Genomic DNA, 12354 nt, shown 5'->3' on the forward strand with positions numbered 1-12354 from the left:
CATTGTCTTTAAAATCAAAGCCAAGCTCACAGAACACCTTCTGAGCTGGCCTCTCTGCTTTGGCCCCCTCCCCCCGCACTGGATGCAGAGCATTAATGCAGACTTGATAAGCACCGCTGAGTTCTCTCCAGGATGGATCCCCTGATTAGTACTCCCACGCCAGAGCTGACAGCCCTCAGCCCCTGCCCACACCTGGCGCTATCCAGCTTGCTGATTTTGCTGGTCTAACTGGTATGAAATGTTTAGGGATGAGTGATGCTTAATACTTATGGTTTCCTCCTCTGGTCATTGCTTGCTTACAGACTTTACCATCTTCTCTTGGAGCACCCATCATTTTCTTCCTGAGTTGCCTTAGATCCTTGTCAGTTTTAGATATTGCAAAAATCTTCTCAAGGGATTAATCTCCAAAATATCCAAACAGCTCATGCAGCTCAATCTCAAAAAAACAAACAACTCAATCAAAAAATGGGCAGAAGACCTAAATAGATGTTTATACAAAGAAGACATACAGATGGCCAACAAACACATGAAAAAACGCTCAACATCACTAATTATTAGAGAGATGCAAATCAAAACCACAGTGAGGTATCACCTCACACCGGTCAGAATGGCCATCATCAAAAAGTCTACAAATAGGGCTTCCCTGGTGGCGCAGTAGTTGAGAATCTGCCTGCCAATGCAGGGGACACGGGTTCGAGCCCTGGTCTGGGAGGGTCCCACATGCCGCGGAGCAACTGGGCCCGTGAGCCACAACTGCTGAGCCTGCGTGTCTGGAGCCTGTGCTCTGCAACAAGAGAGGCCACGACAGTGAGAGGCCCGCGCACTGCGATGAAGAGTGGCCCCCACTTGCTGCAACTAGAGAAAGCCCTCGCGCAGAGACGAAGACCCAACACAGCCAAAATAAATAAATTAAAAAAAAAAAAAGTCTACAGATAAATGCTGGAGAGGGTGTGGAGAAAAGGGAACCCACACTGTTGGTGGGAATGTAAATTGATACAGCCACTATGGAGAACAGTATGGAGGTTCCTTAGAAAACTAAAAATAGAACTACCATGTGACCCAAAAATCCCACTCCTGGGCATATACCCAGAGAAAACCATAATTCAAAAAGGTACATGCACCCCAATGTTCATTGCAGCACTACTTACAATAACCAGGACATGGAAGCAACCTAAATGTCCATCGACGGATGAATGGATAAAGAAGATGTGGTACATATATACAATGGAATATTACTCAGCCATATAAAAGAATGAAGTTGTGCCATTTGCAGACACATAGATGGACCTAGAGACTGTTATACAGAGTGAAGTGTAAGTCAGAAAGAGAAAAACAAATATATTAATGCATATATGTGGAATCTAGAAAAATGGTATAGATGAACTTATTTGCAAAGCAGAAATAGAGACAGACATAGAGAACAAACGTATGGATACCAAGTGGGGGAAGAGGGGGTGGGATGGATTGGGAGATAGGGATTGACATATATACACTATGTATAAAATAGATAACTAATGAGAATAGACTGTATAGCACAGGGAACGTTACTCAATGCTCTGTGGTGACTTAAATGCGAAGGAAATCCAAGGAAGAGGGGATATAGTATACGTGTGGCTGATTCACTTTGCTGTACAGCAGAAACTAACATTGTAAAGCAAATATACTCCAATTTTTAAAAAAAAATCTCTTGGACCCGTCAAGACTTAATCCATAGTGTCCTTCACTGAAGAGATATTCCCAATTTTGATGAAAATAAATTAACATATCTTTTGCTGGAGTCTGTTTGTGAGTATTAATACTCATTCTTCAAGATTATTCTACTATAATCTGCTCCATGAAATTAGTCATCACCTCCTCTAGGATCTTGAAAGACTTTATTTATACTTCCTTTATTTTATCTGCTTTAAGGAATTTCTTGTGACGTTTTGTTTTGCTTTCTGAAGTCTGACCTCCTCAAGGGTAAGGACTGAGTGTTGTTCATCTCTGAATCCCCAGTGCATTCTGACTCATGGTAGTTCCATGTTGGTGGAATGAATAAATGACCCATGGTAGTGGCCGTGTCGTTATCTATGTGGAATTCCAGTAAGTCATTTCCTCTCGCCCCTACAATGCATTAGCAGAGAACCTTCCGCTCCCATGGTCTCTTTTGTCCACAGTTACTTGGAATTGGAACTCAGACAGAGTGAGTAAAAGACAGCGTCAGATGCTGGCCCCGAGAGATCTTGAAGCAGGGCAGCCCTTCGGGGCATGTGTGCTGCTCCTCAAGGAGGGGAGGTGGTCTGCAGGGAGAAGAGAGCAAAAGTCCAAGGGGCCAAGGGAGGGAGATCAGGTTTTCCTTGGTTCTTGCCAGGTTTTCTGCTTCTGATCCCTCATGAAGCTTTGGTCATAAGGTCCCTCTCTATTCCTTTACCTCGAGAAAGCTCCAGTAAGTATCCCAAAGATACCTAGTCACATGTTTTCTACTTAGTAACAGAATAATTGCAACTTTCACATTTTCATTAGAGGTAATAGTAACTTATTCAATATTATGGCTAAGGCATTTTTTTTCAATATCTTTATTGGAGTATAATTGCTTTACAATTGTTAGTTTCTGCCGTATAATGAAGTGAATCAGCTATACGTATACATGTATCCCCGTATCTCCTCCCTCTTGCGTCTCCCTCCCACCCTCCCTATCCACCTGAAGTGAGAGAGTGGTAAGACATCTTTTTATTCTTTTAATAACCATACAAAAGTGAACTCACATTCAACTTGTCTTCCACTGATCTCTTTTTAACTGGCTACACTTTTTGTTCTTTAGTTGGGCACACCATGCTTATTGCATCCAAAATTTTTCACATGAAAGTGGAAAACTCAGATAGCAATTTGGTGTGTTGGTGGAAGGACCCAATAAAAAGGTAGGAATCAATATCACTCATTTATTTGTGTGTTAATTCTATTTTATATGTTTTTAAAACATAATTAAACCTGAATCAGTCTTCTATGATTTCACGTTTGTAGTAGTTCATACAGTAACTAGGTTGGGTGAATTTTTTTTTTTGGCCACGACTTGTGGCTTGTGGGGTCTTAGCTCCCCAATCCGGGATTGAACCCACGCCCTCAGAAGTGAAAGCGCAGAGTCTTAACCATTGGACCGCCAGGGATTTCCCAGGTTGAGTGAATTTAAAAAAGAATTTTTAATTGAAATATAGTTGATTTACAATGTTTTTTGTTTTTTATAAATGTATTTATTTTATTTTATTTATTTTTGGCTGCACTGGGTCTTTGTTGCTGTGCGGGCTTTCTCTAGTTGCGGTGAGCGGGGGCTACTCTTTGTTGCGGTGCACGGGTTTCTCATTGCGGTGGCTTCTCTTGTTGCAGAGCACGGGCTCCAGGCGCACGGGCTTCAGCAGTTGTGGCTCGCGGGCTCTAGAGCGCAGGCTCAGTAGTTGTGGCGCACGGGCTTTGTTGCTCCGCGGCATGTGGGATCTTCCCAGACCAGGGATTGAACCCCTGTCCCCCTGCACTGGCAGGCAGATTCTTAACCACTGCGTCACCAGGGAAGCCCCATTTACAATGTTTTGTAGTTTCAGGTGTACAGCAAAGTGATATATATGTATATATGTATATTCTTTTCCATTATAGGTTATTACAAGGTATTGAATTTAGTTCCCTGTGCTATACAGTCAGTCCTTGTTGTCTATCTATTTTATATATAGTAGTGTGTATATGTTAATCTCCAACTCCTAATTTAGCTCTCGCCCCCGCCCACTTTGGTGACATAAGATTGTTTTCTATGTCTGTGAGTCTGTTTCTGTTTTGTAAATACATTCATTTGGATCATCTTTTTAGATTCCACAAATAAGCGATATCATATGATACTTGTCTTTCTCTGTCACTTGTCTTTATACTTCTCTTAGTATGATCATCTCTAGGTCCATTGATGTTGCTGCAAATGGCATTATTTCATTCTTTTTTATGGCTGAGTAATATTCCATTGGGGGAATGAAAAAAAATATATATATATACATATATATATCTTCTTTATTCCTCTGTTGATGGACACTTAGGTTGTTTACATGTCTTGGCTATTGTACTGAGTGAATTTTTTATTTAAAAAAAAATGTTATTGTATAATACAACACAGACACCAAAACCCACACTAAACAAATGTATAGCTTAATTAGTAATGATAAGGCAGATACACCCTTGTTATTACCACTCAGGTCAAGAAATAGAAACTCGCTCCCCCCCACCCCATGTGCCCATCACAGTCACACCTCCCTTCAGGTTAAGTTTTAATTATACAAATGACAAAAGGATTAGGTAGGCAATTATGCAAATAATTTTGCAAAGAGAGAGAATGTTTATATATATCATATTAATTTTTAGCACTTAATTTAAAAATCTTACTTGCAATAAAAAAAATTTATCATAATATTGGAATAATCACTACTCTATATAGTTTATTGTGTGGTCTCTCTCTATAGATAGATAGGCAGATAGATAGATGGATAGATATGTATATAGCTTTAACATATTATCCTAGACCGATGGACAGACATATATTTTGTTTTAATATCTTATCCTCACTACACCCCTTCCAGGAGTTTATTTAACAAACAATGAAGCTAAAGATCAAAGATAAAGAAATTTGCTCAAGGAATAAAGGTAGAATTGAAATCAAGCAGATCTAACCCTCTTTCCATAATATCCTGCTATGATAATTCTAAGTGGTTCTTATTTGTTCATTAAACAGGTTTGCCATAATCTATGCATGTTCTGTTATTGTATGTTACTGAAAGTAAGAAACTCCATTATTTTAAAAATTATATCATACAAATATTTCACTCCTGAGAATGGTCTTTTTTCTTGATTCATCCTAGCAACGCTTTACTTTATTTTTAGCATAAAATAAATAGGCTGGCTCAAAGCGAGTACACAACAATTCTTACGGAACACATACTGTCAGACACTATGCTGAGCAGTTAACATGGGGAATTTCATTTAACCCTGAAAGTAGTTCTTTGAGGTGGGAGTTATTATCTCCATTTTATAGGTAAGGACACAGAGCGCTGCCAGTAGAAAAAGAGCTGGGATGGAAATCAGGTCTTTCTCGGGCCACAGCTCACACTGCTAGCCCCTCGGATGCACGTCCACCACACACACCTACTGACTTTGTGCTCACTGAGTCACTGATGGTACCTGCACTGAAGGAGTCTTCTTCTTTTTTTACTTGCATATTCTTGAGTAACTGAACTGAAACTGGAGCAGAAAGAGATACTAGAAAGAAGCAAAGGAACCAACCCCACATCCTATATGTGCTCCTAAGCCTATGTCTCTTGGCTCTTTTCCTGATTTACAGTGTGTCAGGATAAGTGCTTTGGAGGAAAAGCAAGACTTCATCCAATCGTCAGTAGAAAGCCTTGGTGGCTGCAGTTCCTGTGACTTACAAAAAGGATACACAGGAGAAGATGTAGGGAAAGCTTTGTGTCATACTTATTAATTACTACGGATATTTTAAAAAATATCAAAGAGTGTTATGACAGAGCGGCAATGAAAGAATAACTTTTTCAATATGAACTAGAGTTATTTCGAATTCAGTTTGTGCAGCAGCTTATGTAAACCTGCCTGTCACTGTGAAAGCCCTTGTCTTCTTTTGTTTTCAAAGTCATAACTTAAATGACAAACAAATATGTTAAGTGGCTTTTGTGAACTGGCTACAAGCTTTGCATGCCCAGACTTGTCTGGTACAAAGTGTACAAAACAGACGTGTGATTTATAAACTATGGGGTAATCAAATGAATACAAAGAAAAAGAAAGAATCCTCTATATTTGAGTATTTGGGAATGATACTCTAAAAATACTGTAAGGAAAACTTGCTGCAATTTGCTTGACTTTTCTTTGATCTCCAAGGGACTTGAATAAGGTTGATAAATTAGGTGTGCTAATTTATTCCCCAGCAGTAACATCTGCATTATTTTCTACTGGAAACAATGCTTGAACCTCCAAACCATTCTGTTTCTATGAGAATCATAAGAAGCACAGAGTGACAAGGATCTCAGGAGACAACATAATTCTGGTTTTTAACGTTGGGCCTCTCTGTGCCCATATTTCCATCTGGAAAAAAATGGAGGTATTTTCATTACTTGAAAGATGACACAGAGACCAAAGGGTTTTAGATGTCGTGAGATACCTAGCTGTGTGTTCGCATGTGGCAGTTTTGTTTGATGCTTATTCCTGTACTTAATACGTTTTCATGAGCTGGCTGCTTTTCCTGGGACTGCAAAGAAAGCTGAAGAATACATGCTGTAGTGGCCAGGAGGCTTTAGAAACTCCATCCTTGTCTGATTCTGCTCTTTCGAGCTCTTAAATATAGACATTGATTACACAGTAAAAAAATACTGAACATCACCAAGGATCATTCCATTGCCTTCCCAGGGGATCAGGTGGTATAACATTTAGGATGTGAACATCCCTGGGGTAAAGGCAGTCTTATTTCCATTTAACAGGTGAACAAATTGAGGCCTGGTGAGGTTAGTGAGCTACGCTCAAATTCAAATACATACCACACAGATAGAAATAGGCTGGAACTCAGGTTTCAAATTCTGTGTTCTATTAAATAAACCATTACCTAGTTCATTTTGTATCTCTATTGGTGCTTTCAAAATTGTCCTGAAACATACAGAAATGAAGAATTGTCTTTGATTGTATTAAATGTGGCTTGATACAAACTAAATCAAATTCAAATTACATTTTAACTTCTTAGGAGAAAGATGAACTAGATCCTTCTGATTGGCCAAAAATCACAAGTTATAATAGAGTTCAAAAGGAAATGGACTGTTTGGACCATGAAGTGGCTTCCCTCTATTGAGAACTGTTTCAAGCTAAATTTACCCTCAAATAGCTTGAAAAAGCAAACGTCAAGCGTCAAAGCTGTCAGCTAGCAGAACAGTAAGTGTATGGTTAATACATTCAGCTCCAAGTTCTCCACAACAGTAATTAAGGACTAGTGTTTTTAAAAATTTTGTAACTCTTTTGAAGCATACTTGATTTTCTGGCGTCTTTTTTCCTTTTAATAAACAAACAAAGCATATATTTTACAAATATTAAGTTAGCATAACTAAGAGTTGTTATTAATTCTATTTCACCATGGCAACAGGTCACAGGCTATTAAGTAAGGCACCTAAGAAGTAGCCAAAAACATCCAGAACCGTAAGTAAATTAGAATGCAACTAAATAAGCAAATTTTGAGTAAGTAACCACTTTTCCAACCACTTTGATTCACTCATCATCTGTAGATAAATGAAAATCTGCCCTTGGAACTGGCATTTCTAAAACCCAATCTCCAGTCGTCTGCAGAAAACATCACGGGTCTTGAAGATGAAAAGAGAAAACTAACTCGGATGATCAAAAGTCTCAAGGAAGAAAGGGAGCGACCCCTTTCCCAAAAAGATTTGCTGATAAAGGCCTTGCTAGCTCAAAACAGGTGCTTGAAGTTTGTCTGCAATTAGCCAGGCCTATGTCCCTTCCTGTGTTCTGCACTGTTGACATATTTCCTCAGCCTTAGTTGGTTGCCAATCAACAATGCTTTATTGATTGATATTTTGCTGATATATAAGACAGTAATGTCATTAGATTTTTAAAAAATTTTTATTTTATATTGGAGTAGAGTTGATTTACAATGTGTGCTATTTCCAGGTGTACAGCAAAGTGATTCAGTTATACATATACATATATCCATTCTTTTTTCAGATTCTTTTCCCATATAGGATATTACAGAATATTGAGTAGAGTACCGTGTGCTATACAGTAGGTCCCTGTTGATTATCTATTTCATACATAGCACTGTTGTGTGTATATGTTAATCCCAACCTACTAATTTATCCCCCCCTCCTTTCCCCTTTGGTAACCATAAGTTTGTTTTCAATGTTTGTGACTCTGTTACTGTTTTGCAAATACGTTCATTTGTATCATTTTTTTAGATTCCACATATAAGTGACATCATATATTTGTCTTTGTCTGACTTACTTCACTTAGTATGATAATCTCTAGATCCATTAGATTTTGCTTAAGAATTACAAATTGTGGGAGATGGTGACTTAAGTAAATTCAAAATGTGATGCTGTGGTAATCTACTAAACCTGAATGTAACAACAGAGAAATTAATTTGTAAAAACCTGCACCATGACTACTCTTTCAAAGGATGGAATTGGTCCACTAAAGATTGTCTGAAACCAACCGGGGAATCTGTAGATTACCTGCAATCCCTTCACAGCCCCAGGCCAGCTTTGTTCCCTTTGGAATTCAAAGAGCTTTGTATTTGCTGGCCTTTACTGTTAGGGTGAATGAGTTTAAGAAATCACAAACCAATTAAAATACTGGTGTAGCAAAACGAATTTGGAAAGGCAAATGTGTAACCACACACACACAAAAGGTTAATGTTTTGGGACTGTTTGCTTTTTTTGACTTTCCACGCGACCATTTTCATTGGTACGATGAACTGAGATTTAGCTACCAATGTTTTTTGAAGAATAATTATATATATATTTAAAATTGTAACACCTTAAAAATATATAGTATACTTACTGTGCTCTGGGATATTTCAAGGAAAATAAATCCATCCTTTATTTTTTTGCTTTTGGGAGGGTATTAACACTATACAGCTCACATGGTGAAGAAGTGAGGTCTCCCGCCATCAGCATGTGAGAGAGCCACCTTGGAAGCAGCCCTTCCAGCCTTCGGCTGAAGGTGACCCCACCTGAAGGCTGACACACTCACTGCTACCTCGAGAGACCCTGAGCCACCCAGAGACCCTGTTCTCAAATTCTTCACCTGTGAGAAAATAAATGTTTGTCATTGTAAGCCACTAAAAAAATAAAATAAAATAAACTACTATATGTTGTTGGAGTTTAATCACTGTCACAAAGTATACAGGACTTCTAGCAAGGGCTGCAAGGATGGTAGAAGCACTATTACTATCTTGCACTGGGAAAAAATAGAAAACTATTAAGACAGCTTTATTCCATAGGCCTGGCTGCCTTCTTGGATGATTTAATTAAGTGATTATTTGTTAAACACCTAGAATTTTTAAAGTATCCACTGTAGTGGATAAAGAAAAAACTTGACAGCAAGCTATATGTTTGTCAGAAACTGCCTTTTTATATACCTGCCATCGTACCTCTCTCTGTTTGCCCCTGGAGACATTTCTTCCCATTTAATCTTTACATTTCTCAGTATTGCAGAAGTTCAGGACTGGAAGAGTCAATCCCGTTGTTCTCTTTTCCTCATTTGTAAAATGGTAACCAAAAGCTCATCTCTCTTGCTACCTCACTGGGATGAGACAGAGTTGACTGTTTTAACAGATACAAAACTGTAGAATCACTCTCTTTATTTAGGGATTCCAATGCATTTAATCATTTTGGTGGGGAAGAGGTGACATTCTGATTGCTAGAGTTTGAACTAAGATGATGGAGAAGGGCAGAATTGGATGTGGTAGCCAAATGAATAGGTGGAGTTTAGTTAATTGCTTACATAATGATTTCAGAGGCCTTAAAGGCTCTCTTATGCCTAAAAATTAAACTTCTCTGTAATGCCTGAAAACTTCATTCCTTTCCAGCTGAAGGCTCTCTCTGTTAAAATGCAGAACAAACACCCTGTTTTATCAGTCATTTATACTTTTGTGGAAGTGTGTTTTAGATTCTTTCTTGGAATAGATTTTGATAGACAGAAGGATATTGGATACTGTGTGAAGAAGTAGAGAAGAAAGAAGCATAATGTTGTCCAAGACACCTTCAGACACACTGCCTGTTTTTCAGTTTTGCCAATGATTTGTGTGACACAAAAAATAGATTCTGGTTGACTAAGAAATTGACTGACAAATACTTTTTCTTTAACTTAAAAAAGGAATTTCAAGCTTATAGAAATGTTAAAATAGTACAAAAAGTCCTATATACTCTTTATTTCCACTTGATAAGAGCCCCTACTTGCTCCATCATTGTCTTTCCCCAACTGGTCATTCATTATGCCTAGACTTTGCTTAGATTTGAGTTTCCAGCTGCTATCACTTCTCTTTTTTTTTCCCCCCAAAGAACTTCCTTAGTATTTCTTTTACAGCAGATCTGCTGATGATAAAGCCTTTCAATTATCATTTACCTGAAAGTATTTCATTTATCTAAACATATTTGTAACAGCTAGTTTGAAGTCCTTGTCTGATAATTCAACATCTGGGTCATCTTGGAGTCAGTTTACATTGACTGTTTTTTCTCTTGATGGACCACATTGTCCCATTTCTTCTCTTGACTGTGGATCACATTTCCCTGCTCTTCTCATTCCTGTAATTTTTGATTGTATGTTGGGCATTGTGGATGATACAGTGTTAGAGACTCTAGATTCTTTTATCTTCCTCTGAAAAGTGTTGAGTTTTGTTCTAGCAGGTAATCACTTTGGCAGGATTCAAATTGTATCTCCAAATGGTAGGCAACAGCTGAATACCCTGCTTAGTTCTTTCAGCCTTTCAGCTGTTTGTTTTCTGCCAGTCTCCTTAGGGTCTCTCATGTAGATTCATAATTCAGGGATCAGCCAAGGACTTGGCAGAATTTACATGTATATTTTGGGGTGCCCCCTTCTGGGGTTCACTTCTTTCTGTGATGTTCCCCTCACTTTTCAGCCTAGAAGCTCTGAACACTGCCCTGTTCCTCAAACCAATTTCACTGTAGCTTTCTCCTTGAGTTCTAGCTATTCTCAACGGATGGACTAAGAAATACCTTCAGGCAAAAAACCCATATAAACACAAATCTCAGCCAGTGCCGTTCCTTCTTTCAAGCGTCATCTTCTTCCTGGTTTGTCTGCTTATGGTTTTCTTCAGATAGTTGTTTTTATGTTTTGTTCTGAACTCATTATCTGTAAGAGAGTTAATCTGACACAATTATTCCTCCATTACCAGAAACAGAACCTACAAACACTTTTTAAAAATATAAAAAATAAACATCAATTCTGTAAATTGTTGCCAGTAAATTAATTATTTCAGCAACTACCTACCAAGTATTTACTTTGGGCTAGTTACCGTTCTAGTACTGGGCGCTAGAAAGCATTTCAGACATAAGATTTATATTAGCTTGTAGTCAACTTAAATGGGCCTTTTTTTAAAACCTCAAGATAAAATGTTATTCAGAGACACTTGCAATCCCTTCCCCCCAAAATGAATATAATAAAGATACATTAACTTGTTATGTCATAAATACTTTACATTTATGTGGTGCATTTTTTTTTCAGATTTCTGAGGCCAAAGGCATTTGCAGTTGAGTTTAATAACATCAATATTGGTTGCAGTTAAAAAGCCCCAACTTTCTTCAGCTAGCTTGCAATTTGTCAAAATATTTTTTTCATACCACTCCCTGGGATGGAGCTACTCTTTGGTAACAGTGAGACCTCTGTCATTTCTTGATTTGGAAGAGAAGAAAGAAACTTTGGAACTAGAAACATCAAAAATAAAAGACGTGAACAGCACAGTGGTCCTTCAGTATCAAATTTGGTGCTGAATGGCTACCAATAACCCCAGTGATTGGCTTCCCCTTTGACTTATCACCTTCCTACCTCGGGTGTGGAATGCTGCATAAATGGCTTTAGCTTTTCACTATGTCTAAATAAAATAAAGGTCAGCATAGACTCCAGTGCTAAAGGTCACTCGTTTATTTTGGGGCGAGGGGTCCAGGATAGAAGAAAGATGACCTGCTGCTGGAAGTTTCCATGTTCTTCCACCTCCTTGGTTCTTGGCTTAATTCCTCATCCCCACTCTTAAATCCTGTCAAGACCTGTCTCGCCCAAAGAGACTGATTGATAGGAGGCTGAAGAGGGACAAAAAGACAGGCGGGAAATGTTTCTTGCTTTGTAGTTTTGTGTGAGTCTGGCTCTGGATTTATTAGGGTGTCAAGTGGGAAATAGTTTAAGACTAAGCTCCAGTCCCTCTTCTATGAGCCTCACTATTTTGCATACAGGTTGGATATAAGCCAGGTGTCCTTTTTACTTCCAGTTCTCCAGCACCTATTCCTATTCTGATTCTGTCTTTAGAATCAAATAGCCTATAGAGGATGACATATGGCTAGCACAGAGTTTGTCCTCCATACCTGTGTGTTGAATGAATCACCTGGCTCCCTGTAATATGCTTTGGTCCCTTCTCTCTCTCTTTTATTAAAAAATAGATGTATTTATTTATTTATTTATTGGCTGTGTTGGGTCTTCGTTGCTGCGAGCGGGCTTTCTCTAGTTGTGGCGAGCAGGGGCTACTCTTCGTTGTGGTGCACGGGCTTCTCATTGCAGTGGCTTCTCTTGTTGCGGAGCACAGGCTCTAGGTGCGCGGGCTTCAGTAGTTGTGGC

The 12354-nt window shown here is 38.6% G+C and overlaps 1 long non-coding RNA gene across 3 annotated transcripts; it reads left to right on the forward strand.

Annotated features, from left to right (window-relative positions):
• Nucleotides 1–938: 938 nt before the first annotated feature.
• LOC309619523 lies at nucleotides 939–11834 on the forward strand. 3 transcript variants are annotated; one of them, XR_014239008.1, is made up of 4 exons: nucleotides 939–2425; nucleotides 2801–2897; nucleotides 5345–5455; nucleotides 6749–11834. It is a non-coding gene; the product is annotated as an uncharacterized lncRNA (long non-coding RNA). The 3 variants fall into 3 exon arrangements; XR_014239009.1 differs by having other exon boundaries at nucleotides 939–2182; XR_014239010.1 differs by lacking the exon at nucleotides 939–2425 and having other exon boundaries at nucleotides 2582–2897.
• Nucleotides 11835–12354: the final 520 nt, after the last annotated feature.

Source organism: Balaenoptera borealis (assembly GCF_965194805.1).
Source record: "Balaenoptera borealis genome assembly, chromosome: 21".
NCBI classification, from domain to species: Eukaryota; Metazoa; Chordata; class Mammalia; order Artiodactyla; family Balaenopteridae; genus Balaenoptera; species Balaenoptera borealis.